Source organism: Phalangium opilio, unplaced genomic scaffold, assembly GCF_054372755.1.
Source record: "Phalangium opilio isolate 3A_F unplaced genomic scaffold, DU_Popi_V2 ptg000352l_1, whole genome shotgun sequence".
Lineage (NCBI taxonomy): Eukaryota > Metazoa > Arthropoda > Arachnida > Opiliones > Phalangiidae > Phalangium > Phalangium opilio.
This window is the reverse complement of record NW_028324228.1, coordinates 4655807-4682165: the sequence shown is the minus strand read 5'-3', so window position 1 is coordinate 4682165 and position 26359 is coordinate 4655807. Positions and strand designations below refer to the sequence as shown.

At 47.8% G+C, this 26359-nt stretch overlaps 68 non-coding genes across 68 annotated transcripts; all 68 read right to left on the bottom strand.

Moving 5' to 3' along the window:
* Window positions 1-44: 44 nt before the first annotated feature.
* LOC149606928 (signal recognition particle RNA) lies at window positions 45-344 on the bottom strand. The gene has a single exon (XR_016377397.1).
* An 89-nt stretch (window positions 345-433) lies between these two features.
* Window positions 434-732, bottom strand: LOC149606927 (signal recognition particle RNA). The gene has a single exon (XR_016377539.1).
* An 89-nt stretch (window positions 733-821) lies between these two features.
* LOC149606926 (signal recognition particle RNA) lies at window positions 822-1121 on the bottom strand. Its single transcript, XR_016377255.1, has one exon.
* An 89-nt stretch (window positions 1122-1210) lies between these two features.
* On the bottom strand, window positions 1211-1510 carry LOC149606925 (signal recognition particle RNA). The gene has a single exon (XR_016377704.1).
* Window positions 1511-1599: 89 nt separating this feature from the next.
* On the bottom strand, window positions 1600-1898 carry LOC149606924 (signal recognition particle RNA). Its single transcript, XR_016377635.1, has one exon.
* Window positions 1899-1987: 89 nt separating this feature from the next.
* LOC149606923 (signal recognition particle RNA) lies at window positions 1988-2287 on the bottom strand. Its single transcript, XR_016377350.1, has one exon.
* An 88-nt stretch (window positions 2288-2375) lies between these two features.
* Window positions 2376-2675, bottom strand: LOC149606922 (signal recognition particle RNA). The gene has a single exon (XR_016377239.1).
* An 89-nt stretch (window positions 2676-2764) lies between these two features.
* On the bottom strand, window positions 2765-3063 carry LOC149606921 (signal recognition particle RNA). The gene has a single exon (XR_016377189.1).
* Window positions 3064-3152: 89 nt separating this feature from the next.
* Window positions 3153-3452, bottom strand: LOC149606920 (signal recognition particle RNA). The gene has a single exon (XR_016377581.1).
* Window positions 3453-3541: 89 nt separating this feature from the next.
* LOC149606919 (signal recognition particle RNA) lies at window positions 3542-3840 on the bottom strand. The gene has a single exon (XR_016377091.1).
* Window positions 3841-3929: 89 nt separating this feature from the next.
* Window positions 3930-4229, bottom strand: LOC149606918 (signal recognition particle RNA). The gene has a single exon (XR_016377471.1).
* An 89-nt stretch (window positions 4230-4318) lies between these two features.
* Window positions 4319-4617, bottom strand: LOC149606917 (signal recognition particle RNA). The gene has a single exon (XR_016377677.1).
* An 89-nt stretch (window positions 4618-4706) lies between these two features.
* Window positions 4707-5006, bottom strand: LOC149606916 (signal recognition particle RNA). The gene has a single exon (XR_016377423.1).
* Window positions 5007-5095: 89 nt separating this feature from the next.
* Window positions 5096-5395, bottom strand: LOC149606915 (signal recognition particle RNA). Its single transcript, XR_016377526.1, has one exon.
* An 89-nt stretch (window positions 5396-5484) lies between these two features.
* Window positions 5485-5784, bottom strand: LOC149606914 (signal recognition particle RNA). Its single transcript, XR_016377121.1, has one exon.
* Window positions 5785-5873: 89 nt separating this feature from the next.
* Window positions 5874-6173, bottom strand: LOC149606913 (signal recognition particle RNA). The gene has a single exon (XR_016377560.1).
* Window positions 6174-6262: 89 nt separating this feature from the next.
* On the bottom strand, window positions 6263-6562 carry LOC149606912 (signal recognition particle RNA). The gene has a single exon (XR_016377216.1).
* An 89-nt stretch (window positions 6563-6651) lies between these two features.
* On the bottom strand, window positions 6652-6951 carry LOC149606911 (signal recognition particle RNA). The gene has a single exon (XR_016377497.1).
* An 89-nt stretch (window positions 6952-7040) lies between these two features.
* LOC149606910 (signal recognition particle RNA) lies at window positions 7041-7340 on the bottom strand. The gene has a single exon (XR_016377339.1).
* Window positions 7341-7429: 89 nt separating this feature from the next.
* LOC149606909 (signal recognition particle RNA) lies at window positions 7430-7728 on the bottom strand. Its single transcript, XR_016377525.1, has one exon.
* Window positions 7729-7817: 89 nt separating this feature from the next.
* On the bottom strand, window positions 7818-8117 carry LOC149606908 (signal recognition particle RNA). The gene has a single exon (XR_016377540.1).
* Window positions 8118-8206: 89 nt separating this feature from the next.
* Window positions 8207-8506, bottom strand: LOC149606907 (signal recognition particle RNA). Its single transcript, XR_016377708.1, has one exon.
* An 89-nt stretch (window positions 8507-8595) lies between these two features.
* LOC149606906 (signal recognition particle RNA) lies at window positions 8596-8895 on the bottom strand. The gene has a single exon (XR_016377275.1).
* An 89-nt stretch (window positions 8896-8984) lies between these two features.
* Window positions 8985-9284, bottom strand: LOC149606905 (signal recognition particle RNA). Its single transcript, XR_016377681.1, has one exon.
* Window positions 9285-9373: 89 nt separating this feature from the next.
* Window positions 9374-9673, bottom strand: LOC149606904 (signal recognition particle RNA). Its single transcript, XR_016377559.1, has one exon.
* Window positions 9674-9762: 89 nt separating this feature from the next.
* On the bottom strand, window positions 9763-10061 carry LOC149606903 (signal recognition particle RNA). The gene has a single exon (XR_016377603.1).
* An 89-nt stretch (window positions 10062-10150) lies between these two features.
* On the bottom strand, window positions 10151-10450 carry LOC149606902 (signal recognition particle RNA). Its single transcript, XR_016377214.1, has one exon.
* Window positions 10451-10539: 89 nt separating this feature from the next.
* LOC149606901 (signal recognition particle RNA) lies at window positions 10540-10839 on the bottom strand. Its single transcript, XR_016377496.1, has one exon.
* An 89-nt stretch (window positions 10840-10928) lies between these two features.
* Window positions 10929-11228, bottom strand: LOC149606900 (signal recognition particle RNA). The gene has a single exon (XR_016377338.1).
* Window positions 11229-11317: 89 nt separating this feature from the next.
* On the bottom strand, window positions 11318-11616 carry LOC149606899 (signal recognition particle RNA). The gene has a single exon (XR_016377594.1).
* An 89-nt stretch (window positions 11617-11705) lies between these two features.
* Window positions 11706-12005, bottom strand: LOC149606898 (signal recognition particle RNA). The gene has a single exon (XR_016377427.1).
* Window positions 12006-12094: 89 nt separating this feature from the next.
* On the bottom strand, window positions 12095-12394 carry LOC149606897 (signal recognition particle RNA). Its single transcript, XR_016377100.1, has one exon.
* An 89-nt stretch (window positions 12395-12483) lies between these two features.
* Window positions 12484-12783, bottom strand: LOC149606896 (signal recognition particle RNA). The gene has a single exon (XR_016377556.1).
* An 89-nt stretch (window positions 12784-12872) lies between these two features.
* Window positions 12873-13171, bottom strand: LOC149606895 (signal recognition particle RNA). The gene has a single exon (XR_016377601.1).
* An 89-nt stretch (window positions 13172-13260) lies between these two features.
* Window positions 13261-13560, bottom strand: LOC149606894 (signal recognition particle RNA). The gene has a single exon (XR_016377342.1).
* An 89-nt stretch (window positions 13561-13649) lies between these two features.
* Window positions 13650-13949, bottom strand: LOC149606893 (signal recognition particle RNA). The gene has a single exon (XR_016377621.1).
* Window positions 13950-14038: 89 nt separating this feature from the next.
* On the bottom strand, window positions 14039-14338 carry LOC149606892 (signal recognition particle RNA). The gene has a single exon (XR_016377293.1).
* An 89-nt stretch (window positions 14339-14427) lies between these two features.
* LOC149606891 (signal recognition particle RNA) lies at window positions 14428-14726 on the bottom strand. Its single transcript, XR_016377600.1, has one exon.
* Window positions 14727-14762: 36 nt separating this feature from the next.
* LOC149606890 (signal recognition particle RNA) lies at window positions 14763-15059 on the bottom strand. The gene has a single exon (XR_016377696.1).
* An 89-nt stretch (window positions 15060-15148) lies between these two features.
* LOC149606889 (signal recognition particle RNA) lies at window positions 15149-15448 on the bottom strand. The gene has a single exon (XR_016377292.1).
* An 89-nt stretch (window positions 15449-15537) lies between these two features.
* LOC149606888 (signal recognition particle RNA) lies at window positions 15538-15836 on the bottom strand. The gene has a single exon (XR_016377577.1).
* Window positions 15837-15925: 89 nt separating this feature from the next.
* LOC149606887 (signal recognition particle RNA) lies at window positions 15926-16224 on the bottom strand. Its single transcript, XR_016377394.1, has one exon.
* An 89-nt stretch (window positions 16225-16313) lies between these two features.
* LOC149606886 (signal recognition particle RNA) lies at window positions 16314-16612 on the bottom strand. Its single transcript, XR_016377340.1, has one exon.
* Window positions 16613-16701: 89 nt separating this feature from the next.
* Window positions 16702-17001, bottom strand: LOC149606885 (signal recognition particle RNA). The gene has a single exon (XR_016377660.1).
* An 89-nt stretch (window positions 17002-17090) lies between these two features.
* Window positions 17091-17390, bottom strand: LOC149606884 (signal recognition particle RNA). Its single transcript, XR_016377489.1, has one exon.
* An 89-nt stretch (window positions 17391-17479) lies between these two features.
* Window positions 17480-17778, bottom strand: LOC149606883 (signal recognition particle RNA). Its single transcript, XR_016377576.1, has one exon.
* An 89-nt stretch (window positions 17779-17867) lies between these two features.
* On the bottom strand, window positions 17868-18167 carry LOC149606882 (signal recognition particle RNA). The gene has a single exon (XR_016377331.1).
* Window positions 18168-18256: 89 nt separating this feature from the next.
* LOC149606881 (signal recognition particle RNA) lies at window positions 18257-18556 on the bottom strand. Its single transcript, XR_016377377.1, has one exon.
* An 89-nt stretch (window positions 18557-18645) lies between these two features.
* On the bottom strand, window positions 18646-18945 carry LOC149606880 (signal recognition particle RNA). The gene has a single exon (XR_016377674.1).
* An 89-nt stretch (window positions 18946-19034) lies between these two features.
* On the bottom strand, window positions 19035-19334 carry LOC149606879 (signal recognition particle RNA). Its single transcript, XR_016377693.1, has one exon.
* An 89-nt stretch (window positions 19335-19423) lies between these two features.
* On the bottom strand, window positions 19424-19722 carry LOC149606878 (signal recognition particle RNA). Its single transcript, XR_016377477.1, has one exon.
* Window positions 19723-19811: 89 nt separating this feature from the next.
* Window positions 19812-20111, bottom strand: LOC149606877 (signal recognition particle RNA). Its single transcript, XR_016377491.1, has one exon.
* An 89-nt stretch (window positions 20112-20200) lies between these two features.
* On the bottom strand, window positions 20201-20500 carry LOC149606876 (signal recognition particle RNA). Its single transcript, XR_016377213.1, has one exon.
* An 89-nt stretch (window positions 20501-20589) lies between these two features.
* Window positions 20590-20889, bottom strand: LOC149606875 (signal recognition particle RNA). The gene has a single exon (XR_016377375.1).
* An 89-nt stretch (window positions 20890-20978) lies between these two features.
* Window positions 20979-21278, bottom strand: LOC149606874 (signal recognition particle RNA). Its single transcript, XR_016377673.1, has one exon.
* Window positions 21279-21367: 89 nt separating this feature from the next.
* On the bottom strand, window positions 21368-21667 carry LOC149606873 (signal recognition particle RNA). Its single transcript, XR_016377682.1, has one exon.
* An 89-nt stretch (window positions 21668-21756) lies between these two features.
* LOC149606872 (signal recognition particle RNA) lies at window positions 21757-22055 on the bottom strand. The gene has a single exon (XR_016377476.1).
* Window positions 22056-22144: 89 nt separating this feature from the next.
* Window positions 22145-22444, bottom strand: LOC149606871 (signal recognition particle RNA). Its single transcript, XR_016377490.1, has one exon.
* An 89-nt stretch (window positions 22445-22533) lies between these two features.
* Window positions 22534-22832, bottom strand: LOC149606870 (signal recognition particle RNA). The gene has a single exon (XR_016377626.1).
* Window positions 22833-22921: 89 nt separating this feature from the next.
* LOC149606869 (signal recognition particle RNA) lies at window positions 22922-23221 on the bottom strand. Its single transcript, XR_016377370.1, has one exon.
* Window positions 23222-23310: 89 nt separating this feature from the next.
* Window positions 23311-23610, bottom strand: LOC149606868 (signal recognition particle RNA). The gene has a single exon (XR_016377323.1).
* Window positions 23611-23699: 89 nt separating this feature from the next.
* On the bottom strand, window positions 23700-23999 carry LOC149606867 (signal recognition particle RNA). Its single transcript, XR_016377320.1, has one exon.
* Window positions 24000-24088: 89 nt separating this feature from the next.
* Window positions 24089-24388, bottom strand: LOC149606866 (signal recognition particle RNA). Its single transcript, XR_016377238.1, has one exon.
* Window positions 24389-24477: 89 nt separating this feature from the next.
* Window positions 24478-24777, bottom strand: LOC149606865 (signal recognition particle RNA). The gene has a single exon (XR_016377246.1).
* Window positions 24778-24866: 89 nt separating this feature from the next.
* LOC149606864 (signal recognition particle RNA) lies at window positions 24867-25166 on the bottom strand. The gene has a single exon (XR_016377672.1).
* Window positions 25167-25255: 89 nt separating this feature from the next.
* Window positions 25256-25554, bottom strand: LOC149606863 (signal recognition particle RNA). Its single transcript, XR_016377605.1, has one exon.
* Window positions 25555-25643: 89 nt separating this feature from the next.
* LOC149606862 (signal recognition particle RNA) lies at window positions 25644-25943 on the bottom strand. The gene has a single exon (XR_016377286.1).
* An 89-nt stretch (window positions 25944-26032) lies between these two features.
* Window positions 26033-26332, bottom strand: LOC149606861 (signal recognition particle RNA). The gene has a single exon (XR_016377596.1).
* Between the last annotated feature and the right edge of the window lie 27 nt (window positions 26333-26359).

Genomic DNA, 26359 nt, shown 5'->3' with positions numbered 1-26359 from the left:
CAACATTGAAGTTAAAATCACTATCTGAAGTGTAAAGACTGACATAAGAATCGTGTACGGTCGTATTGGTTGCGTTCTGACTTGAAGCTCGCTCTCAGACGTTATCCTGTCACTGCCGAATGCGGGAACGTTTGCCTGCTGCGTTACCGCCCTGAGCCGGTTTGTCCCTCCTTAGAACAACCTGGTGGTCCATCAGTTACCTGAAGACGACCATATTGACACCCAGCTTAACGCGGACGTCCGATCTACACGAGTCCATGAGTCACAGGAATCCCAACCTCATACCATCCATCGATTCTAGCTTCCAAAGGGCTGGATTACAGGAGCTCGCCACAACTCCCAGCTGCAAAGTTACCTCGAATAAAACAATTCAAACTTTGAAAGAATAACAACTTTGAAGGTAAAATCACTATCTGAAGTGTAAAGACTGACATAAGAATCGTGTACGGTCGGATTGGTTGCGTTGTGACTCGAAGCTCGCTCTCAGACGTTATCCCGTCACTGCCGAATGCGGGAACTTTTGCCTGCTGCGTTACCGCCCTGAGCCGGTTTGTCCCTCCTTAGAACAACCTGGTGGTCCATTAGTTACCTGAAGACGACCATATTGACACCCAGCTTAAGCGGACGTCCGATCTACACGAGTCCATGAGTCACAGCAATCCCAACCTCATACCATCCATCGATTCTAGCTTCCAAAGGGCTGGATTACAGGAGCTCGCCACAACTCCCAGCTGCAAAGTTACCTCGAATAAAACAATTCAAACTTTGAAAGGATAACAACATTGAAGTTAAAATCACTATCTGAAGTGTAAAGACTGACATAAGAATCGTGTACGGTCGTATTGGTTGCGTTGTGACTCGAAGCTCGCTCTCAGACGTTATCCCGTCACTGCCGAATGCGGGAACTTTTGCCTGCTGCGTTACCGCCCTGAGCCGGTTTGTCCCTCCTTAGAACAACCTGGTGGTCCATCAGTTACCTCAAGACGACCATATTGACACCCAGCTTAACGCGGACGTCCGATCTACACGAGTCCATGAGTCACAGCAATCCCAACCTCATACCATCCATCGATTCTAGCTTCCAAAGGGCTGGATTACAGGAGCTCGCCACAACTCCCAGCTGCAAAGTTACCTCGAATAAAACAATTCAAACTTTGAAAGGATAACAACATAGAAGTTAAAATCACTATCTGAAGTGTAAAGACTGACATAAGAATCGTGTACGGTCGTATTGGTTACGTTGTGACTCGAAGCTCGCTCTCAGACGTTATCCCGTCACTGCCGAATGCGGGAACTTTTGCCTGCTGCGTTACCGCCCTGAGCCGGTTTGTCCCTCCTTAGAACAACCTGGTGGTCCATCAGTTACCTGAAGACGACCATATTGACACCCAGCTTAACGCGGACGTCCGATCTACACGAGTCCATGAGTCACAGCAATCCCAACCTCATACCATCCATCGATTCTAGCTTCCAAAGGGCTGGATTACAGGAGCTCGCCACAACTCCCAGCTGCAAAGTTACCTCGAATAAAACAATTCAAACTTTGAAAGGATAACAACATAGAAGTTAAAATCACTATCTGAAGTGTAAAGACTGACATAAGAATCGTGTACGGTCGTATTGGTTGCGTTGTGACTCGAAGCTCGCTCTCAGACGTTATCCCGTCACTGCCGAATGCGGGAACTTTTGCCTGCTGCGTTACCGCCCTGAGCCGGTTTTTCCCTCCTTAGAACAACCTGGTGGTCCATCAGTTACCTGAAGACGACCATATTGACACCCAGCTTAAGCGGACGTCCGATCTACACGAGTCCATGAGTCACAGCAATCCCAACCTCATACCATCCATCGATTCTAGCTTCCAAAGGGCTGGATTACAGGGGAACGCCACAACTCCTAGCTGCAAAGCTAACTCGAATAAAACAATCCAAACTTTGAAAGGATAACAACATTGAAGTTAAAATCACTATCTGAAGTGTAAAGACTGACATAAGAATCGTGTACGGTCGTATTGGTTGCGTTCTGACTCGAAGCTCGCTCTCAGACGTTATCCCGTCACTGCCGAATGCGGGAACTTTTGCCTGCTGCGTTACCGCCCTGAGCCGGTTTGTCCCTCCTTAGAACAACCTGGTGGTCCATCACTTACCTGAAGACGACCATATTGACACCCAGCTTAACGCGGACGTCCGATCTACACGAGTCCATGAGTCACAGGAATCCCAACCTCATACCATCCATCGATTCTAGCTTCCAAAGGGCTGGATTACAGGAGCTCGCCACAACTCCCAGCTGCAAAGTTCTTCGAATAAAACAATTCAAACTTTGAAAGGATAACAACATTGAAGTTAAAATCACTATCTGAAGTGTAAAGACTGACATAAGAATCGTGTACGGTCGTATTGGTTGCGTTGTGACTCGAAGCTCGCTTTCAGACGTTATCCCGTCACTGCCGAATGCGGGAACTTTTGCCTGCTGCGTTACCGCCCTGAGTCGGTTTGTCCCTCCTTAGAACAACCTGGTGGTCCATCAGTTACCTGAAGACGACCATATTGACACCCAGCTTAACGCGGACGTCCGATCTACACGAGTCCATGAGTCACAGGAATCCCAACCTCATACCATCCATCGATTCTAGCTTCCAAAGGGCTGGATTACAGGAGCTCGCCACAACTCCCAGCTGCAAAGTTACCTCGAATAAAACAATTCAAACTTTGAAAGAATAACAACATTGAAGTTAAAATCACTATCTAAAGTGTAAAGACTGACATAAGAATCGTGTACGGTCGTATTGGTTGCGTTGTGACTCGAAGCTCGCTCTCAGACGTTATCCCGTCACTGCCGACTGCGGGAACTTTTGCCTGGTGCGTTACCGCCATGAGCCGGTTTGTCTTTTCTTAGAACAACCTGGTGGTCCATCAGTTACCTGGATACGACCATATTGACACCCAGCTTAACGCGGACGTCCGATCTACACGAGTCCATGAGTCACAGGAATCCCAACCTCATACCATCCATCGATTCTAGCTTCCAAAGGGCTGGATTACAGGGGCTCGCCACAAATCCAGCTGCAAAGTTACCTCGAATAAAACAATTCAAACTTTGAAAGGATAACAACATTGAAGTTAAAATCACTATCTGAAGTGTAAAGACTGACATAAGAATCGTGTACGGTCGTATTGGTTGCGTTGTGACCCGAAGCTCGCTCTCAGACGTTATCCCGTCACTGCCGAATGCGGGAACTGTTGCCTGCTGCGTTACCGCCCTGATCCGGTTTGTCCCTCCTTAGAACAACCTGGTGGTCCATCAGTTACCTGAAGACGACCATATTGACACCCAGCTTAACGCGGACGTCCGATCTACACGAGTCCTTGAATTACAGGAATCCCAACCTCATATCGTCCACCGATTCTAGCTTCCGAAGGGCTGGATTACAGGGGAACGCCACAACTCCCAGCTGCAAAGTTACCTCGAATAAAACAATTCAAACTTTGAAAGGATAACAACATTGAAGATAAAATCACTATCTGAAGTGTAAAGACTGACATAAGAATCGTGTACGGTCGTATTGGTTGCGTTGTGACTCGAAGCTCGCTCTCAGAGGTTATCCCGTCACTGCCGAATGCGGGAACTTTTGTCTGCTGCGTTACCGCCCTGAGCCGGTTTGTCCCTCCTTAGAACAACCTCGTGGTCCATCAGTTACCTGAAGACGACCATATTGACGCCCAGCTTAACGCGGACGTCCGATCTACACGAGTCCATGAGTCACAGGAATCCCAACCTCATACCATCCATCGATTCTAGCTTCCAAAGGGCTGGATTACAGGGGCTCGCCACAACTCCAGCTGCAAAGTTACCTCGAATAAAACAATTCAAACTTTGAAAGAATAACAACATTGAAGTTAAAATCACTATCTGAAGTGTAAAGACTGACATAAGAATCGTGTACGGTCGTATTGGTTGCGTTCTGACTCGAAGCTCGCTCTCAGACGTTATCCCGTCACTGCCGAATGCGGGAACTTTTGCCTGCTGCGTTACCGCCCTGAGCCGGTTTGTCCCTCCTTAGAACAACCTAGTGGTCCATCAGTTACCTGAAGACGACCATATTGACACCCAGCTTAACGCGGACGTCCGATCTACACGAGTCCTTGAGTTAGAGGAATCCCAACCTCATATCGTCCATCGATTCTAGCTTCCGAAGGGCTGGATTACAGGGGAACGCCACAACTCCCAGCTGCAAAGTTACCTCGAATAAAACAATTCAAACTTTGAAAGGATAACAACATTGAAGTTAAAATCACTATCTGAAGTGTAAAGACTGACATAAGAATCGTGTACGGTCGTAATGGTTGCGTTGTGACCCGAAGCTCGCTCTCAGACGTTATCCCGTCACTGCCGAATGCGGGAACTGTTGCCTGCTGCGTTACCGCCCTGAGCCGGTTTGTCCCTCCTTAGAACAACCTCGTGGTCCATCAGTTACCTGAAGACGACCATATTGACGCCCAGCTTAACGCGGACGTCCGATCTACACGAGTCCATGAGTCACAGGAATCCCAACCTCATACCATCCATCGATTCTAGCTTCCAAAGGGCTGGATTACAGGGGCTCGCCACAACTCCAGCTGCAAAGTTACCTCGAATAAAACAATTCAAACTTTGAAAGAATAACAACATTGAAGTTAAAATCACTATCTGAAGTGTAAAGACTGACATAAGAATCGTGTACGGTCGTATTGGTTGCGTTGTGACTCGAAGCTCGCTCTCAGACGTTATCCCGTCACTGCCGAATGCGGGAACTTTTGCCTGCCGCGTTACCGCCCTGAGCCGTTTTGTCCCTCCTTAGAACAACCTGGTGGTCCATGAGCTACCTGAAGACGACCATATTGACACCCAGCTTAACGCGGACGTCCGATCTACACGAGTCCTTGAGTTACAGGAATCCCAACCTCATACCGTCCATCGATTCTAGCTTCCGAAGGGCTGGATTACAGGGGAACGCCACAACTCCCAGCTGCAAAGTTATCTCGAATAAAACAATTCAAACTTTGAAAAGATAACAACATTGAAGTTAAAATCACTATCTGAAGTGTAAAGACTGACATAAGAATCGTGTACGGTCGTATTGGTTGCGTTCTGACTCGAAGCTCGCTCTCAGACGTTATCCCGTCACTGCCGAATGCGGGAACTTTTGCCTGCTGCGTTACCGCCCTGAGCCGGTTTGTCCCTCCTTAGAACAACCTGGTGGTCCATCAGTTACCTGAAGACGACCATATTGACACCCAGCTTAACGCGGACGTCCGATCTACACGAGTCCTTGAATTACAGGAATCCCAACCTCATATCGTCCACCGATTCTAGCTTCCGAAGGGCTGGATTACAGGGGAACGCCACAACTCCCAGCTGCAAAGTTACCTCGAATAAAACAATTCAAACTTTGAAAGGATAACAACATTGAAGTTAAAATCACTATCTGAAGTGTAAAGACTGACATAAGAATCGTGTACGGTCGTATTGGTTGCGTTGTGACTCGAAGCTCGCTCTCAGAGGTTATCCCGTCACTGCCGAATGCGGGAACTTTTGTCTGCTGCGTTACCGCCCTGAGCCGGTTTGTCCCTCCTTAGAACAAACTGGTGGTCCATCAGTTACCTGAAGACGACCATATTGACACCCAGCTTAACGCGGACGTCCGATCTACACGAGTCCTTGAGTTAGAGGAAACCCAACCTCATATCGTCCATCGATTCTAGCTTCCGAAGGGCTGGATTACAGGGGAACGCCACAACTCCCAGCTGCAAAGTTACCTCGAATAAAACAATTCAAACTTTGAAAGGATAACAACATTGAAGTTAAAATCACTATCTGAAGTGTAAAGACTGACATAAGAATCGTGTACGGTCGTAATGGTTGCGTTGTGACCCGAAGCTCGCTCTCAGACGTTATCCCGTCACTGCCGAATGCGGGAACTGTTGCCTGCTGCGTTACCGCCCTGAGCCGGTTTGTCCCTCCTTAGAACAACCTCGTGGTCCATCAGTTACCTGAAGACGACCATATTGACGCCCAGCTTAACGCGGACGTCCGATCTACACGAGTCCATGAGTCACAGGAATCCCAACCTCATACCATCCATCGATTCTAGCTTCCAAAGGGCTGGATTACAGGGGCTCGCCACAACTCCCAGCTGCAAAGTTACCTCGAATAAAACAATTCAAACTTTGAAAAAATAACAACATTGAAGTTAAAATCGCTATCTGAAGTGTAAAGACTGACATAAGAATCGTGTACGGTCGTATTGGTTGCGTTGTGACTCGAAGCTCGCTCTCAGACGTTATCCCGTCACTGCCGAATGCGGGAACTTTTGCCTGCTGCGTTACCGCCCTGAGCCGGTTTGTCCCTCCTTAGAACAACCTGGTGGTCCATCAGTTACCTGAAGACGACCATATTGACACCCAGCTTAACGCGGACGTCCGATCTACACGAGTCCATGAGTCACAGGAATCCCAACCTCATACCATCCATCGATTCTAGCTTCCAAAGGGCTGGATTGCAGGAGCTCGCCACAACTCCCAGCTGCAAAGTTACCTCGAATAAAACAATTCAAACTTTGAAAGAATAACAACATTGAAGTTAAAATCACTATCTGAAGTGTAAAGACTGACATAAGAATCGTGTACGGTCGTATTGGTTGCGTTGTGACTCGAACCTCGCTCTCAGACGTTATCCCGTCACTGCCGAATGCGGGAACTTTTGCCTGCTGCGTTACCGCCCTGAGCCGGTTTGTCCCTCCTTAGAACAACCTGGTGGTCCATCAGTTACCTGAAGACGACCATATTGGCACCCAGCTTAACGCGGACGTCCGATCTACACGAGTCCTTGAGTTACAGGAATCCCAACCTCATATCGTCCATCGATTCTAGCTTCCGAAGGGCTGGATTACAGGGGAACGCCACAACTCCCAGCTACAAAGTTACCTCGAATAAAACAATTCAAACTTTGAAAAAATAACAACATTGAAGTTAAAATCACTATCTGAAGTGTAAAGACTGACATAAGAATCGTGTACGGTCGTATTGGTTGCGTTGTGACTCGAAGCTCGCTCTCAGACGTTATCCCGTCACTGCCGAATGCGGGAACTTTTGCCTGCTGCGTTACCGCCCTGAGCCGGTTTGTCCCTCCTTAGAACAACCTGGTGGTCCATCAGTTACCTGAAGACGACCATATTGACACCCAGCTTAACGCGGACGTCCGATCTACACGAGTCCTTGAGTTACAGGAATCCCAACCTCATATCGTCCATCGATTCTAGCTTCCGAAGGGCTGGATTACAGGGGAACGCCACAACTCCCAGCTGCAAAGTTACCTCGAATAAAACAATTCAAACTTTGAAAGAATAACAACATTGAAGTTAAAATCACTATCTGAAGTGTAAAGACTGACATAAGAATCGTGTACGGTCGTATTGGTTGCGTTGTGACTCGAAGCTCGCTCTCAGAGGTTATCCCGTCACTGCCGAATGCGGGAACTTTTGCCTGCTGCGTTACCGCCCTGAGCCGGTTTGTCCCTCCTTAGAACAACCTGGTGCTCCATCAGTTACCTGAAGACGACCATATTGACACCCAGCTTAACGCGGACGTCCGATCTACACGAGTCCATGAGTCACAGGAATCCCAACCTCATACCATCCATCGATTCTAGCTTCCAAAGGGCTGGATTACAGGGGCTCGCCACAACTCCAGCTGCAAAGTTACCTCGAATAAAACAATTCAAACTTTGAAAGGATAACAACATTGAAGTTAAAATCACTATCTGAAGTGTAAAGACTGACATAAGAATCGTGTACGGTCGTATTGGTTGCGTTGTGACTCGAAGCTCGCTCTCAGACGTTATCCCGTCACTGCTGAATGCGGGAACTTTTGCCTGCTGCGTTACCGCCCTGAGCCGGTTTGTCCCTCCTTAGAACAACCTGGTGGTCCATCAGTTACCTGAAGACGACCATATTGACACCCAGCTTAACGCGGACGTCCGATCTACACGAGTCCATGAGTCACAGGAATCCCAACCTCATACCATCCATCGATTCTAGCTTCCAAAGGGCTGGATTACAGGAGCTCGCCACAACTCCCAGCTGCAAAGTTACCTCGAATAAAACAATTCAAACTTTGAAAAAATAACAACATTGAAGTTAAAATCACTATCTGAAGTGTAAAGACTGACATAAGAATCGTGTACGATCGTATTGGTTGCGTTGTGACTCGAAGCTCGCTCTCAGAGGTTATCCCGTCACTGCCGAATGCGGGAACTTTTGTCTGCTGCGTTACCGCCCTGAGCCGGTTTGTCCCTCCTTAGAACAAACTGGTGGTCCATCAGTTACCTGAAGACGACCATATTGACACACAGCTTAACGCGGACGTCCGATCTACACGAGTCCTTGAGTTAGAGGAATCCCAACCTCATATCGTCCATCGATTCTAGCTTCCGAAGGGCTGGATTACAGGGGAACGCCACAACTCCCAGCTGCAAAGTTACCTCGAATAAAACAATTCAAACTTTGAAAGGATAACAACATTGAAGTTAAAATCACTATCTGAAGTGTAAAGACTGACATAAGAATCGTGTACGGTCGTAATGGTTGCGTTGTGACCCGAAGCTCGCTCTCAGACGTTATCCCGTCACTGCCGAATGCGGGAACTGTTGCCTGCTGCGTTACCGCCCTGAGCCGGTTTGTCCCTCCTTAGAACAACCTGGTGGTCCATCAGTTACCTGAAGACGACCATATTGACACCCAGCTTAACGCGGACGTCCGATCTACACGAGTCCATGAGTCACAGGAATCCCAACCTCATACCATCCATCGATTCTAGCTTCCAAAGGGCTGGATTACAGGAGCTCGCCACAACTCCCAGCTGCAAAGTTACCTCGAATAAAACAATTCAAACTTTGAAAAAATAACAACATTGAAGTTAAAATCACTATCTGAAGTGTAAAGACTGACATAAGAATCGTGTACGATCGTATTGGTTGCGTTGTGACTCGAAGCTCGCTCTCAGAGGTTATCCCGTCACTGCCGAATGCGGGAACTTTTGTCTGCTGCGTTACCGCCCTGAGCCGGTTTGTCCCTCCTTAGAACAAACTGGTGGTCCATCAGTTACCTGAAGACGACCATATTGACACCCAGCTTAACGCGGACGTCCGATCTACACGAGTCCTTGAGTTAGAGGAATCCCAACCTCATATCGTCCATCGATTCTAGCTTCCGAAGGGCTGGATTACAGGGGAACGCCACAACTCCCAGCTGCAAAGTTACCTCGAATAAAACAATTCAAACTTTGAAAGGATAACAACATTGAAGTTAAAATCACTATCTGAAGTGTAAAGACTGACATAAGAATCGTGTACGGTCGTAATGGTTGCGTTGTGACCCGAAGCTCGCTCTCAGACGTTATCCCGTCACTGCCGAATGCGGGAACTGTTGCCTGCTGCGTTACCGCCCTGAGCCGGTTTGTCCCTCCTTAGAACAACCTCGTGGTCCATCAGTTACCTGAAGACGACCATATTGACGCCCAGCTTAACGCGGACGTCCGATCTACACGAGTCCATGAGTCACAGGAATCCCAACCTCATACCATCCATCGATTCTAGCTTCCAAAGGGCTGGATTACAGGGGCTCGCCACAACTCCCAGCTGCAAAGTTACCTCGAATAAAACAATTCAAACTTTGAAAAAATAACAACATTGAAGTTAAAATCGCTATCTGAAGTGTAAAGACTGACATAAGAATCGTGTACGGTCGTATTGGTTGCGTTGTGACTCGAAGCTCGCTCTCAGACGCTATCCCGTCACTGCCGAATGCGGGAACTTTTGCCTGCTGCGTTACCGCCCTGAGCCGGTTTGTCCCTCCTTAGAACAACCTGGTGGTCCATCAGTTACCTGAAGACGACCATATTGAAACCCAGCTTAACGCGGACGTCCGATCTACACGAGTCCTTGAGATACAGGAATCCCAACCTCATATCGTCCATCGATTCTAGCTTCCGAAGGGCTGGATTACAGGGGCTCGCCACAACTCCAGCTGCAAAGTTACCTCGAATAAAACAATTCAAACTTTGAAAGGATAACAACATTGAAGTTAAAATCACTATCTGAAGTGTAAAGACTGACATAAGAATCGTGTACGGTCGTATTGGTTGCGTTGTGACTCGAAGCTCGCTCTCAGACGTTATCCCGTCACTGCCGAATGCGGGAACTTTTGCCTGCTGCGTTACCGCCCTGAGCCGGTTTGTCCCTCCTTAGAACAACCTGGTGGTCCATCAGTTACCTGAAGACGACCATATTGACACCCAGCTTAACGCGGACGTCCGATCTACACGAGTCCATGAGTCACAGGAATCCCAACCTCATACCATCCATCGATTCTAGCTTCCAAAGGGCTGGATTGCAGGAGCTCGCCACAACTCCCAGCTGCAAAGTTACCTCGAATAAAACAATTCAAACTTTGAAAGAATAACAACATTGAAGTTAAAATCACTATCTGAAGTGTAAAGACTGACATAAGAATCGTGTACGGTCGTATTGGTTGCGTTGTGACTCGAACCTCGCTCTCAGACGTTATCCCGTCACTGCCGAATGCGGGAACTTTTGCCTGCTGCGTTACCGCCCTGAGCCGGTTTGTCCCTCCTTAGAACAACCTGGTGGTCCATCAGTTACCTGAAGACGACCATATTGGCACCCAGCTTAACGCGGACGTCCGATCTACACGAGTCCTTGAGTTACAGGAATCCCAACCTCATATCGTCCATCGATTCTAGCTTCCGAAGGGCTGGATTACAGGGGAACGCCACAACTCCCAGCTGCAAAGTTACCTCGAATAAAACAATTCAAACTTTGAAAAAATAACAACATTGAAGTTAAAATCACTATCTGAAGTGTAAAGACTGACATAAGAATCGTGTACGGTCGTATTGGTTGCGTTGTGACTCGAAGCTCGCTCTCAGACGTTATCCCGTCACTGCCGAATGCGGGAACTTTTGCCTGCTGCGTTACCGCCCTGAGCCGGTTTGTCCCTCCTTAGAACAACCTGGTGGTCCATCAGTTACCTGAAGACGACCATATTGACACCCAGCTTAACGCGGACGTCCGATCTACACGAGTCCTTGAGTTACAGGAATCCCAACCTCATATCGTCCATCGATTCTAGCTTCCGAAGGGCTGGATTACAGGGGAACGCCACAACTCCCAGCTGCAAAGTTACCTCGAATAAAACAATTCAAACTTTGAAAGAATAACAACATTGAAGTTAAAATCACTATCTGAAGTGTAAAGACTGACATAAGAATCGTGTACGGTCGTATTGGTTGCGTTGTGACTTTACGCTCGCTCTCAGAGGTTATCCCGTCACTGCCGAATGCGGGAACTTTTGCCTGCTGCGTTACCGCCCTGAGCCGGTTTGTCCCTCCTTAGAACAACCTGGTGCTCCATCAGTTACCTGAAGACGACCATATTGACACCCAGCTTAACGCGGACGTCCGATCTACACGAGTCCATGAGTCACAGGAATCCCAACCTCATACCATCCATCGATTCTAGCTTCCAAAGGGCTGGATTACAGGGGCTCGCCACAACTCCAGCTGCAAAGTTACCTCGAATAAAACAATTCAAACTTTGAAAGGATAACAACATTGAAGTTAAAATCACTATCTGAAGTGTAAAGACTGACATAAGAATCGTGTACGGTCGTATTGGTTGCGTTGTGACTCGAAGCTCGCTCTCAGACGTTATCCCGTCACTGCTGAATGCGGGAACTTTTGCCTGCTGCGTTACCGCCCTGAGCCGGTTTGTCCCTCCTTAGAACAACCTGGTGGTCCATCAGTTACCTGAAGACGACCATATTGACACCCAGCTTAACGCGGACGTCCGATCTACACGAGTCCATGAGTCACAGGAATCCCAACCTCATACCATCCATCGATTCTAGCTTCCAAAGGGCTGGATTACAGGAGCTCGCCACAACTCCCAGCTGCAAAGTTACCTCGAATAAAACAATTCAAACTTTGAAAAAATAACAACATTGAAGTTAAAATCACTATCTGAAGTGTAAAGACTGACATAAGAATCGTGTACGGTCGTATTGGTTGCGTTGTGACTCGAAGCTCGCTCTCAGAGGTTATCCCGTCACTGCCGAATGCGGGAACTTTTGTCTGCTGCGTTACCGCCCTGAGCCGGTTTGTCCCTCCTTAGAACAAACTGGTGGTCCATCAGTTACCTGAAGACGACCATATTGACACCCAGCTTAACGCGGACGTCCGATCTACACGAGTCCTTGAGTTAGAGGAATCCCAACCTCATATCGTCCATCGATTCTAGCTTCCGAAGGGCTGGATTACAGGGGAACGCCACAACTCCCAGCTGCAAAGTTACCTCGAATAAAACAATTCAAACTTTGAAAGGATAACAACATTGAAGTTAAAATCACTATCTGAAGTGTAAAGACTGACATAAGAATCGTGTACGGTCGTAATGGTTGCGTTGTGACCCGAAGCTCGCTCTCAGACGTTATCCCGTCACTGCCGAATGCGGGAACTGTTGCCTGCTGCGTTACCGCCCTGAGCCGGTTTGTCCCTCCTTAGAACAACCTCGTGGTCCATCAGTTACCTGAAGACGACCATATTGACGCCCAGCTTAACGCGGACGTCCGATCTACACGAGTCCATGAGTCACAGGAATCCCAACCTCATACCATCCATCGATTCTAGCTTCCAAAGGGCTGGATTACAGGGGCTCGCCACAACTCCCAGCTGCAAAGTTACCTCGAATAAAACAATTCAAACTTTGAAAAAATAACAACATTGAAGTTAAAATCGCTATCTGAAGTGTAAAGACTGACATAAGAATCGTGTACGGTCGTATTGGTTGCGTTGTGACTCGAAGCTCGCTCTCAGACGCTATCCCGTCACTGCCGAATGCGGGAACTTTTGCCTGCTGCGTTACCGCCCTGAGCCGGTTTGTCCCTCCTTAGAACAACCTGGTGGTCCATCAGTTACCTGAAGACGACCATATTGAAACCCAGCTTAACGCGGACGTCCGATCTACACGAGTCCTTGAGATACAGGAATCCCAACCTCATATCGTCCATCGATTCTAGCTTCCGAAGGGCTGGATTACAGGGGCTCGCCACAACTCCAGCTGCAAAGTTACCTCGAATAAAACAATTCAAACTTTGAAAGGATAACAACATTGAAGTTAAAATCACTATCTGAAGTGTAAAGACTGACATAAGAATCGTGTACGGTCGTATTGGTTGCGTTGTGACTCGAAGCTCGCTCTCAGACGTTATCCCGTCACTGCCGAATGCGGGAACTTTTGCCTGCTGCGTTACCGCCCTGAGCCGGTTTGTCCCTCCTTAGAACAACCTGGTGGTCCATCAGTTACCTGAAGACGACCATATTGACACCCAGCTTAACGCGGACGTCCGATCTACACGAGTCCATGAGTCACAGGAATCCCAACCTCATACCATCCATCGATTCTAGCTTCCAAAGGGCTGGATTACAGGAGCTCGCCACAACTCCCAGCTGCAAAGTTACCTCGAATAAAACAATTCAAACTTTGAAAAAATAACAACATTGAAGTTAAAATCACTATCTGAAGTGTAAAGACTGACATAAGAATCGTGTACGGTCGTATTGGTTGCGTTGTGACTCGAAGCTCGCTCTCAGAGGTTATCCCGTCACTGCCGAATGCGGGAACTTTTGCCTGCTGCGTTACCGCCCTGAGCCGGTTTGTCCCTCCTTAGAACAACCTGGTGCTCCATCAGTTACCTGAAGACGACCATATTGACACCCAGCTTAACGCGGACGTCCGATCTACACGAGTCCTTGAGTTACAGGAATCCCAACCTCATATCGTCCATCGATTCTAGCTTTCGAAGGGCTGGATTACAGGGGAACGCCACAACTCCCAGCTGCAAAGTTACCTCGAATAAAACAATTCAAACTTTGAAAGAATAACAACATTGAAGTTAAAATCACTATCTGAAGTGTAAAGACTGACATAAGAATCGTGTACGGTCGTATTGGTTGCGTTGTGACTCGAAGCTCGCTCTCAGAGGTTATCCCGTCACTGCCGAATGCGGGAACTTTTGCCTGCTGCGTTACCGCCCTGAGCCGGTTTGTCCCTCCTTAGAACAACCTGGTGCTCCATCAGTTACCTGAAGACGACCATATTGACACCCAGCTTAACGCGGACGTCCGATCTACACGAGTCCATGAGTCACAGGAATCCCAACCTCATACCATCCATCGATTCTAGCTTCCAAAGGGCTGGATTACAGGAGCTCGCCACAACTCCCAGCTGCAAAGTTACCTCGAATAAAACAATTCAAACTTTGAAAAAATAACAACATTGAAGTTAAAATCACTATCTGAAGTGTAAAGACTGACATAAGAATCGTGTACGGTCGTATTGGTTGCGTTGTGACTCGAAGCTCGCTCTCAGACGCTATCCCGTCACTGCCGAATGCGGGAACTTTTGCCTGCTGCGTTACCGCCCTGAGCCGGTTTGTCCCTCCTTAGAACAACCTGGTGGTCCATCAGTTACCTGAAGACGACCATATTGAAACCCAGCTTAACGCGGACGTCCGATCTACACGAGTCCTTGAGATACAGGAATCCCAACCTCATATCGTCCATCGATTCTAGCTTCCGAAGGGCTGGATTACAGGGGCTCGCCACAACTCCAGCTGCAAAGTTACCTCGAATAAAACAATTCAAACTTTGAAAGGATATAAGGTCGTATTGGTTGCGTTGTGACTCGAAGCTCGCTCTCAGACGTTATCCCGTCACTGCCGAATGCGGGAACTTTTGCCTGCTGCGTTACCGCCCTGAGCCGGTTTGTCCCTCCTTAGAACAACCTGGTGGTCCATCAGTTACCTGAAGACGACCATATTGACACCCAGCTTAACGCGGACGTCCGATCTACACGAGTCCTTGAGTTACAGGAATCCCAACCTCATATCGTCCATCGATTCTAGCTTTCGAAGGGCTGGATTACAGGGGAACGCCACAACTCCCAGCTGCAAAGTTACCTCGAATAAAACAATTCAAACTTTGAAAGAATAACAACATTGAAGTTAAAATCACTATCTGAAGTGTAAAGACTGACATAAGAATCGTGTACGGTCGTATTGGTTGCGTTGTGACTCGAAGCTCGCTCTCAGAGGTTATCCCGTCACTGCCGAATGCGGGAACTTTTGCCTGCTGCGTTACCGCCCTGAGCCGGTTTGTCCCTCCTTAGAACAACCTGGTGCTCCATCAGTTACCTGAAGACGACCATATTGACACCCAGCTTAACGCGGACGTCCGATCTACACGAGTCCATGAGTCACAGGAATCCCAACCTCATACCATCCATCGATTCTAGCTTCCAAAGGGCTGGATTACAGGAGCTCGCCACAACTCCCAGCTGCAAAGTTACCTCGAATAAAACAATTCAAACTTTGAAAAAATAACAACATTGAAGTTAAAATCACTATCTGAAGTGTAAAGACTGACATAAGAATCGTGTACGGTCGTATTGGTTGCGTTGTGACTCGAAGCTCGCTCTCAGACGTTATCCCGTCACTGCCGAATGCGGGAACTTTTGCCTGCTGCGTTACCGCCCTGAGCCGGTTTGTCCCTCCTTAGAACAACCTGGTGGTCCATCAGTTACTTGAAGACGACCATATTGACACCCAGCTTAACGCGGACGTCCGATCTACACGAGTCCTTGAGATACAGGAATCCCAACCTCATATCGTCCATCGATTCTAGCTTCCGAAGGGCTGGATTACAGGGGCTCGCCACAACTCCAGCTGCAAAGTTACCTCGAATAAAACAATTCAAACTTTGAAAGGATAACAACATTGAAGTTAAAATCACTATCTGAAGTGTAAAGACTGACATAAGAATCGTGTACGGTCGTATTGGTTGCGTTGTGACTCGAAGCTCGCTCTCAGACGTTATCCCGTCACTGCCGAATGCGGGAACTTTTGCCTGCTGCGTTACCGCCCTGAGCCGGTTTGTCCCTCCTTAGAACAACCTGGTGCTCCATCAGTTACCTGAAGACGACCATATTGACACCCAGCTTAACGCGGACGTCCGATCTACACGAGTCCATGAGTCACAGGAATCCCAACCTCATACCATCCATCGATTCTAGCTTCCAAAGGGCTGGATTACAGGGGCTCGCCACAACTCCAGCTGCAAAGTTACCTCGAATAAAACAATTCAAACTTTGAAAGGATAACAACATTGAAGTTAAAATCACTATCTGAAGTGTAAAGACTGACATAAGAATCGTGTACGGTCGTATTGGTTGCGTTGTGACTCGAAGCTCGCTCTCAGACGTTATCCCGTCACTGCTGAATGCGGGAACTTTTGCCTGCTGCGTTACCGCCCTGAGCCGGTTTGTCCCTCCTTAGAACAACCTGGTGGTCCATCAGTTACCTGAAGACGACCATATTGACACCCAGCTTAACGCGGACGTCCGATCTACACGAGTCCATGAGTCAAAGGAATCCCAACCTCATACCATCCATCGATTCTAGCTTCCAAAGGGCTGGATTACAGGAGCTCGCCACAACTCCAGCTGCAAAGTTACCTCGAATAAAACAATTCAAACTTTGAAAGGATAACAACATTGAAGTTAAAATCACTATCTGAAGTGTAAAGACTGACATAAGAATCGTGTACGGTCGTATTGGTTGCGTTGTGACTCGAAGCTCGCTCTCAGACGTTATCCCGTCACTGCCGAATGCGGGAACTTTTGCCTGCTGCGTTACCGCCCTGAGCCGGTTTGTCCCTCCTTAGAACAACCTGGTGCTCCATCAGTTACCTGAAGACGACCATATTGACACCCAGCTTAACGCGGACGTCCGATCTACACGAGTCCATGAGTCACAGGAATCCCAACCTCATACCATCCATCGATTCTAGCTTCCAAAGGGCTGGATTACAGGAGCTCGCCACAACTCCCAGCTGCAAAGTTACCTCGAATAAAACAATTCAAACTTTGAAAGAATAACAACATTGAAGTTAAAATCACTATCTGAAGTGTAAAGACTGACATAAGAATCGTGTACGGTCGTATTGGTTGCGTTGTGACTCGAAGCTCGCTCTCAGACGTTATCCCGTCACTGCTGAATGCGGGAACTTTTGCCTGCTGCGTTACCGCCCTGAGCCGGTTTGTCCCTCCTTAGAACAACCTGGTGGTCCATCAGTTACCTGAAGACGACCATATTGACACCCAGCTTAACGCGGACGTCCGATCTACACGAGTCCATGAGTCACAGGAATCCCAACCTCATACCATCCATCGATTCTAGCTTCCAAAGGGCTGGATCACAGGAGCTCGCCACAACTCCCAGCTGCAAAGTTACCTCGAATAAAACAATTCAAACTTTGAAAAAATAACAACATTGAAGTTAAAATCACTATCTGAAGTGTAAAGACTGACATAAGAATCGTGTACGGTCGTATTGGTTGCGTTGTGACTCGAAGCTCGCTCTCAGACGTTATCCCGTCACTGCCGAATGCGGGAACTTTTGCCTGCTGCGTTACCGCCCTGAGCCGGTTTGTCCCTCCTTAGAACAACCTGGTGGTCCATCAGTTACTTGAAGACGACCATATTGACACCCAGCTTAACGCGGACGTCCGATCTACACGAGTCCTTGAGATACAGGAATCCCAACCTCATATCGTCCATCGATTCTAGCTTCCGAAGGGCTGGATTACAGGGGCTCGCCACAACTCCAGCTGCAAAGTTACCTCGAATAAAACAATTCAAACTTTGAAAGGATAACAACATTGAAGTTAAAATCACTATCTGAAGTGTAAAGACTGACATAAGAATCGTGTACGGTCGTATTGGTTGCGTTGTGACTCGAAGCTCGCTCTCAGACGTTATCCCGTCACTGCCGAATGCGGGAACTTTTGCCTGCTGCGTTACCGCCCTGAGCCGGTTTGTCCCTCCTTAGAACAACCTGGTGGTCCATCAGTTACCTGAAGACGACCATATTGACACCCAGCTTAACGCGGACGTCCGATCTACACGAGTCCATGAGTCACAGGAATCCCAACCTCATACCATCCATCGATTCTAGCTTCCAAAGGGCTGGATTACAGGAGCTCGCCACAACTCCCAGCTGCAAAGTTACCTCGAATAAAACAATTCAAACTTTGAAAGAATAACAACATTGAAGTTAAAATCACTATCTGAAGTGTAAAGACTGACATAAGAATCGTGTACGGTCGTATTGGTTGCGTTGTGACTCGAAGCTCGCTCTCAGACGTTATCCCGTCACTGCCGAATGCGGGAACTTTTGCCTGCTGCGTTACCGCCCTGAGCCGGTTTGTCCCTCCTTAGAACAACCTGGTGGTCCATCAGTTACCTGAAGACGACCATATTGACACCCAGCTTAACGCGGACGTCCGATCTACACGAGTCCTTGAGTTACACGAATCCCAACCTCATATCGTCCATCGATTCTAGCTTCCGAAGGGCTGGATTACAGGGGAACGCCACAACACCCAGCTGCAAAGTTACCTCGAATAAAACAATTCAAACTTTGAAAGAATAACAACATTGAAGTTAAAATCACTATCTGAAGTGTAAAGAATGACATAAGAATCGTGTACGGTCGTATTGGTTGCGTTGTGACTCGAAGCTCGCTCTAAGAGGTTATCCCGTCACTGCCGAATGTGGGAACTTTTGCCTGCTGCGTTACCGCCCTGAGCCGGTTTGTCCCTCCTTAGAACAACCTGGTGGTCCATCAGTTACCTGAAGACGACCATATTGACACCCAGCTTAACGCGGACGTCCGATCTACACGAGTCCTTGAGTTACAGGAATCCCAACCTCATATCGTCTATCGATTCTAGCTTCCGAAGGGCTGGATTACAGGGGAACGCCACAACTCCCAGCTGCAAAGTTACCTCGAATAAAACAATTCAAACTTTGAAAGGATAACAACATTGAAGTTAAAATCACTATCTGAAGTGTAAAGACTGACATAAGAATCGTGTACGGTCGTATTGGTTGCGTTGTGACTCGAAGCTCGCTCTCAGACGTTATCCCGTCACTGCTGAATGCGGGAACTTATGCCTGCTGCGTTACCGCCCTGAGCCGGTTTGTCCCTCCTTAGAACAACCTGGTGGTCCATCAGTTACCTGAAGACGACCATATTGACACCCAGCTTAACGCGGACGTCCGATCTACACGAGTCCATGAGTCACAGGAATCCCAACCTCATACCATCCATCGATTCTAGCTTCCAAAGGGCTGGATTACAGGAGCTCGCCACAACTCCCAGCTGCAAAGTTACCTCGAATAAAACAATTCAAACTTTGAAAAAATAACAACATTGAAGTTAAAATCACTATCTGAAGTGTAAAGACTGACATAAGAATCGTGTACGGTCGTATTGGTTGCGTTGTGACTCGAAGCTCGCTCTCAGACGTTATCCCGTCACTGCCGAATGCGGGAACTTTTGCCTGCTGCGTTACCGCCCTGAGCCGGTTTGTCCCTCCTTAGAACAACCTGGTGGTCCATCAGTTACCTGAAGACGACCATATTGACACCCAGCTTAACGCGGACGTCCGATCTACACGAGTCCTTGAGATACAGGAATCCCAACCTCATATCGTCCATCGATTCTAGCTTCCGAAGGGCTGGATTACAGGGGCTCGCCACAACTCCAGCTGCAAAGTTACCTCGAATAAAACAATTCAAACTTTGAAAGAATAACAACATTGAAGTTAAAATCACTATCTGAAGTGTAAAGACTGACATAAGAATCGTGTACGGTCGTATTGGTTGCGTTGTGACTCGAAGCTCGCTCTCAGACGTTATCCCGTCACTGCCGAATGCGGGAACTTTTGCCTGCTGCGTTACCGCCCTGAGCCGGTTTGTCCCTCCTTAGAACAACCTGGTGGTCCATCAGTTACCTGAAGACGACCATATTGACACCCAGCTTAACGCGGACGTCCGATCTACACGAGTCCTTGAGTTACAGGAATCCCAACCTCATATCGTCCATCGATTCTACCTTCCGAAGGGCTGGATTACAGGGGAACGCCACAACTCCCAGCTGCAAAGTTACCTCGAATAAAACAATTCAAACTTTGAAAGAATAACAACATTGAAGTTAAAATCACTATCTGAAGTGTAAAGACTGACATAAGAATCGTGTACGGTCGTATTGGTTGCGTTGTGACCCGAAGCTCACTCTCAGACGTTATCCCGTCACTGCCGAATGCGGGAACTTTTGCCTGCTGCGTTACCGCCCTGAGCCGGTTTGTCCCTCCTTAGAACAACCTGGTGGTCCATCAGTTACCTGAAGACGACCATATTGACACCCAGCTTAACGCGGACGTCCGATCTACACGAGTCCATGAGTCACAGGAATCCCAACCTCATACCATCCATCGATTCTAGCTTCCAAAGGGCTGGATTACAGGAGCTCGCCACAACTCCCAGCTGCAAAGTTACCTCGAATAAAACAATTCAAACTTTGAAAGAATAACAACATTGAAGTTAAAATCACTATCTGAAGTGTAAAGACTGACATAAGAATCGTGTACGGTCGTATTGGTTGCGTTGTGACTCGAAGCTCGCTCTCAGACGTTATCCCGTCACTGCCGAATGCGGGAACTTTTGCCTGCTGCGTTACCGCCCTGAGCCGGTTTGTCCCTCCTTAGAACAACCTGGTGGTCCATCAGTTACCTGAAGACGACCATATTGACACCCAGCTTAACGCGGACGTCCGATCTACACGAGTCCTTGAGTTACACGAATCCCAACCTCATATCGTCCATCGATTCTAGCTTCCGAAGGGCTGGATTACAGGGGAACGCCACAACACCCAGCTGCAAAGTTACCTCGAATAAAACAATTCAAACTTTGAAAGAATAACAACATTGAAGTTAAAATCACTATCTGAAGTGTAAAGAATGACATAAGAATCGTGTACGGTCGTATTGGTTGCGTTGTGACTCGAAGCTCGCTCTAAGAGGTTATCCCGTCACTGCCGAATGTGGGAACTTTTGCCTGCTGCGTTACCGCCCTGAGCCGGTTTGTCCCTCCTTAGAACAACCTGGTGGTCCATCAGTTACCTGAAGACGACCATATTGACACCCAGCTTAACGCGGACGTCCGATCTACACGAGTCCTTGAGTTACAGGAATCCCAACCTCATATCGTCTATCGATTCTAGCTTCCGAAGGGCTGGATTACAGGGGAACGCCACAACTCCCAGCTGCAAAGTTACCTCGAATAAAACAATTCAAACTTTGAAAGGATAACAACATTGAAGTTAAAATCACTATCTGAAGTGTAAAGACTGACATAAGAATCGTGTACGGTCGTATTGGTTGCGTTGTGACTCGAAGCTCGCTCTCAGACGTTATCCCGTCACTGCTGAATGCGGGAACTTATGCCTGCTGCGTTACCGCCCTGAGCCGGTTTGTCCCTCCTTAGAACAACCTGGTGGTCCATCAGTTACCTGAAGACGACCATATTGACACCCAGCTTAACGCGGACGTCCGATCTACACGAGTCCATGAGTCACAGGAATCCCAACCTCATACCATCCATCGATTCTAGCTTCCAAAGGGCTGGATTACAGGAGCTCGCCACAACTCCCAGCTGCAAAGTTACCTCGAATAAAACAATTCAAACTTTGAAAAAATAACAACATTGAAGTTAAAATCACTATCTGAAGTGTAAAGACTGACATAAGAATCGTGTACGGTCGTATTGGTTGCGTTGTGACTCGAAGCTCGCTCTCAGACGTTATCCCGTCACTGCCGAATGCGGGAACTTTTGCCTGCTGCGTTACCGCCCTGAGCCGGTTTGTCCCTCCTTAGAACAACCTGGTGGTCCATCAGTTACCTGAAGACGACCATATTGACACCCAGCTTAACGCGGACGTCCGATCTACACGAGTCCTTGAGATACAGGAATCCCAACCTCATATCGTCCATCGATTCTAGCTTCCGAAGGGCTGGATTACAGGGGCTCGCCACAACTCCAGCTGCAAAGTTACCTCGAATAAAACAATTCAAACTTTGAAAGAATAACAACATTGAAGTTAAAATCACTATCTGAAGTGTAAAGACTGACATAAGAATCGTGTACGGTCGTATTGGTTGCGTTGTGACTCGAAGCTCGCTCTCAGACGTTATCCCGTCACTGCCGAATGCGGGAACTTTTGCCTGCTGCGTTACCGCCCTGAGCCGGTTTGTCCCTCCTTAGAACAACCTGGTGGTCCATCAGTTACCTGAAGACGACCATATTGACACCCAGCTTAACGCGGACGTCCGATCTACACGAGTCCTTGAGTTACAGGAATCCCAACCTCATATCGTCCATCGATTCTACCTTCCGAAGGGCTGGATTACAGGGGAACGCCACAACTCCCAGCTGCAAAGTTACCTCGAATAAAACAATTCAAACTTTGAAAGAATAACAACATTGAAGTTAAAATCACTATCTGAAGTGTAAAGACTGACATAAGAATCGTGTACGGTCGTATTGGTTGCGTTGTGACCCGAAGCTCACTCTCAGACGTTATCCCGTCACTGCCGAATGCGGGAACTTTTGCCTGCTGCGTTACCGCCCTGAGCCGGTTTGTCCCTCCTTAGAACAACCTGGTGGTCCATCAGTTACCTGAAGACGACCATATTGACACCCACCTTAACGCGGCCGTCCGATCTACACGAGTCCATGAGTCACAGGAATCCCTACCTCATACCATCCATCGATTCTAGCTTCCAAAGGGCTGGATTACAGGGGCTCGCCACAACTCCAGCTGCAAAGTTACCTCGAATAAAACAATTCAAACTTTGAAAAAATAACAACATTGAAGTTAAAATCACTATCTGAAGTGTAAAGACTGACATAAGAATCGTGTACGGTCGTATTGGTTGCGTTGTGACTCGAAGCTCGCTCTCAGACGTTATCCCGTCACTGCCGAATGCGGGAACTTTTGCCTGCTGCGTTACCGCCCTGAGCCGGTTTGTCCCTCCTTAGAACAACCTGGTGGTCCATCAGTTACCTGAAGACGACCATATTGACACCCAGCTTAACGCGGACGTCCGATCTACACGAGTCCTTGAGTTACAGGAATCCCAACCTCATATCGTCTAACGATTCTAGCTTCCGAAGGGCTGGATTACAGGGGAACGCCACAACTCCCAGCTGCAAAGTTACCTCGAATAAAACAATTCAAACTTTGAAAGGATAACAACATTGAAGTTAAAATCACTATCTGAAGTGTAAAGACTGACATAAGAATCGTGTACGGTCGTATTGGTTGCGTTGTGACCCGAAGCTCACTCTCAGACGTTATCCCGTCACTGCCGAATGCGGGAACTTTTGCCTGCTGCGTTACCGCCCTGAGTCGGTTTGTCCCTCCTTAGAACAACCTGGTGGTCCATCAGTTACCTGAAGACGACCATATTGACACCCAGCTTAACGCGGACGTCCGATCTACACGAGTCCATGAGTCACAGGAATCCCAACCTCATACCATCCATCGATTCTAGCTTCCAAAGGGCTGGATTACAGGAACTCGCCACAACTCCCAGCTGCAAAGTTACCTCGAATAAAACAATTCAAACTTTGAAAGAATAACAACATTGAAGTTAAAATCACTATCTGAAGTGTAAAGACTGACATAAGAATCGTGTACGGTCGTATTGGTTGCGTTGTGACTCGAAGCTCGCTCTCAGACGTTATCCCGTCACTGCCGAATGCGGGAACTTTTGCCTGCTGCGTTACCGCCCTGAGCCGGTTTGTCCCTCCTTAGAACAACCTGGTGGTCCATCAGTTACCTGAAGACGACCATATTGACACCCAGCTTAACGCGGACGTCCGATCTACACGAGTCCATGAGTCACAGGAATCCCAACCTCATACCATCCATCGATTCTAGCTTCCAAAGGGCTGGATTACAGGAGCTCGCCACAACTCCCAGCTGCAAAGTTACCTCGAATAAAACAATTCAAACTTTGAAAGAATAACAACATTGAAGTTAAAATCACTATCTGAAGTGTAAAGACTGACATAAGAATCGTGTACGGTCGTATTGGTTGCGTTGTGACTCGAAGCTCCCTCTCAGACGTTATCCCGTCACTGCCGAATGCGGGAACTATTGCCTGCTGCGTTACCGCCCTGAGCCGGTTTGTCCCTCCTTAGAACAACCTGGTGGTCCATCAGTTACCTGAAGACGACCATATTGACACCCAGCTTAACGCGGACGTCCGATCGACACGAGTCCAGGAGTCACAGGAATCCCAACCTCATACCATCCATCGATTCTAGCTTCCAAAGGGCTGGATTACAGGAGCTCGCCACAACTCCCAGCTGCAAAGTTACCTCGAATAAAACAATTCAAACTTTGAAAGAATAACAACATTGAAGTTAAAATCACTATCTGAAGTGTAAAGACTGACATAAGAATCGTGTACGGTCGTATTGGTTGCGTTGTGACTCGAAGCTCGCTCTCAGAGGTTATCCCGTCACTGCCGAATGCGGGAACTTTTGCCTGCTGCGTTACCGCCCTGAGCCGGTTTGTCCCTCCTTAGAACAACCTGGTGGTCCATCAGTTACCTGAAGACGACCATATTGACACCCAGCTTAACGCGGACGTCCGATCTACACGAGTCCATGAGTCACAGGAATCCCAACCTCATACCATCCATCGATTCTAGCTTCCAAAGGGCTGGATTACAGGAGCTCGCCACAACTCCCAGCTGCAAAGTTACCTCGAATAAAACAATTCAAACTTTGAAAGAATAACAACATTGAAGTTAAAATCACTATCTGAAGTGTAAAGACTGACATAAGAATCGTGTACGGTCGTATTGGTTGCGTTGTGACTCGAAGCTCGCTCTAAGAGGTTATCCCGTCACTGCCGAATGTGGGAACTTTTGCCTGCTGCGTTACCGCCCTGAGCCGGTTTGTCCCTCCTTAGAACAACCTGGTGGTCCATCAGTTACCTGAAGACGACCATATTGACACCCAGCTTAACGCGGACGTCCGATCTACACGAGTCCTTGAGTTACAGGAATCCCAACCTCATATCGTCTATCGATTCTAGCTTCCGAAGGGCTGGATTACAGGGGAACGCCACAACTCCCAGCTGCAAAGTTACCTCGAATAAAACAATTCAAACTTTGAAAGGATAACAACATTGAAGTTAAAATCACTATCTGAAGAGTAAAGACTGACATAAGAATCGTGTACGGTCGTATTGGTTGCGTTGTGACCCGAAGCTCACTCTCAGACGTTATCCCGTCACTGCCGAATGCGGGAACTTTTGCCTGCTGCGTTACCGCCCTGAGTCGGTTTGTCCCTCCTTAGAACAACCTGGTGGTCCATCAGTTACCTGAAGACGACCATATTGACACCCAGCTTAACGCGGACGTCTGATCTACACGAGTCCATGAGTCACAGGAATCCCTACCTCATACCATCCATCGATTCTAGCTTCCAAAGGGCTGGATTACAGGGGCTCGCCACAACTCCAGCTGCAAAGTTACCTCGAATAAAACAATTCAAACTTTGAAAGGATAACAACATTGAAGTTAAAATCACTATCTGAAGTGTAAAGACTGACATAAGAATCGTGTACGGTCGTATTGGTTGCGTTGTGACTCGAAGCTCGCTCTCAGACGTTATCCCGTCACTGCCGAATGCGGGAACTTTTGCCTGCTGCGTTACCGCCCTGAGCCGGTTTGTCCCTCCTTAGAACAACCTGGTGGTCCATCAGTTACCTGAAGACGACCATATTGACACCCAGCTTAACGCGGACGTCCGATCTACACGAGTCCATGAGTCACAGGAATCCCAACCTCATACCATCCATCGATTCTAGCTTCCAAAGGGCTGGATTACAGGGGAACGCCACAACTCCCAGCTGCAAAGTTACCTCGAATAAAACAATTCAAACTTTGAAAGAATAACAACATTGAAGTTAAAATCACTATCTGAAGTGTAAAGACTGACATAAGAATCGTGTACGGTCGTATTGGTTGCGTTGTGACTCGAAGCTCGCTCTAAGAGGTTATCCCGTCACTGCCGAATGTGGGAACTTTTGCCTGCTGCGTTACCGCCCTGAGCCGGTTTGTCCCTCCTTAGAACAACCTGGTGGTCCATCAGTTACCTGAAGACGACCATATTGACACCCAGCTTAACGCGGACGTCCGATCTACACGAGTCCTTGAGATACAGGAATCCCAACCTCATACCATCCATCGATTCTAGCTTCCAAAGGGCTGGATTACAGGGGAACGCCACAACTCCCAGCTGCAAAGTTACCTCGAATAAAACAATT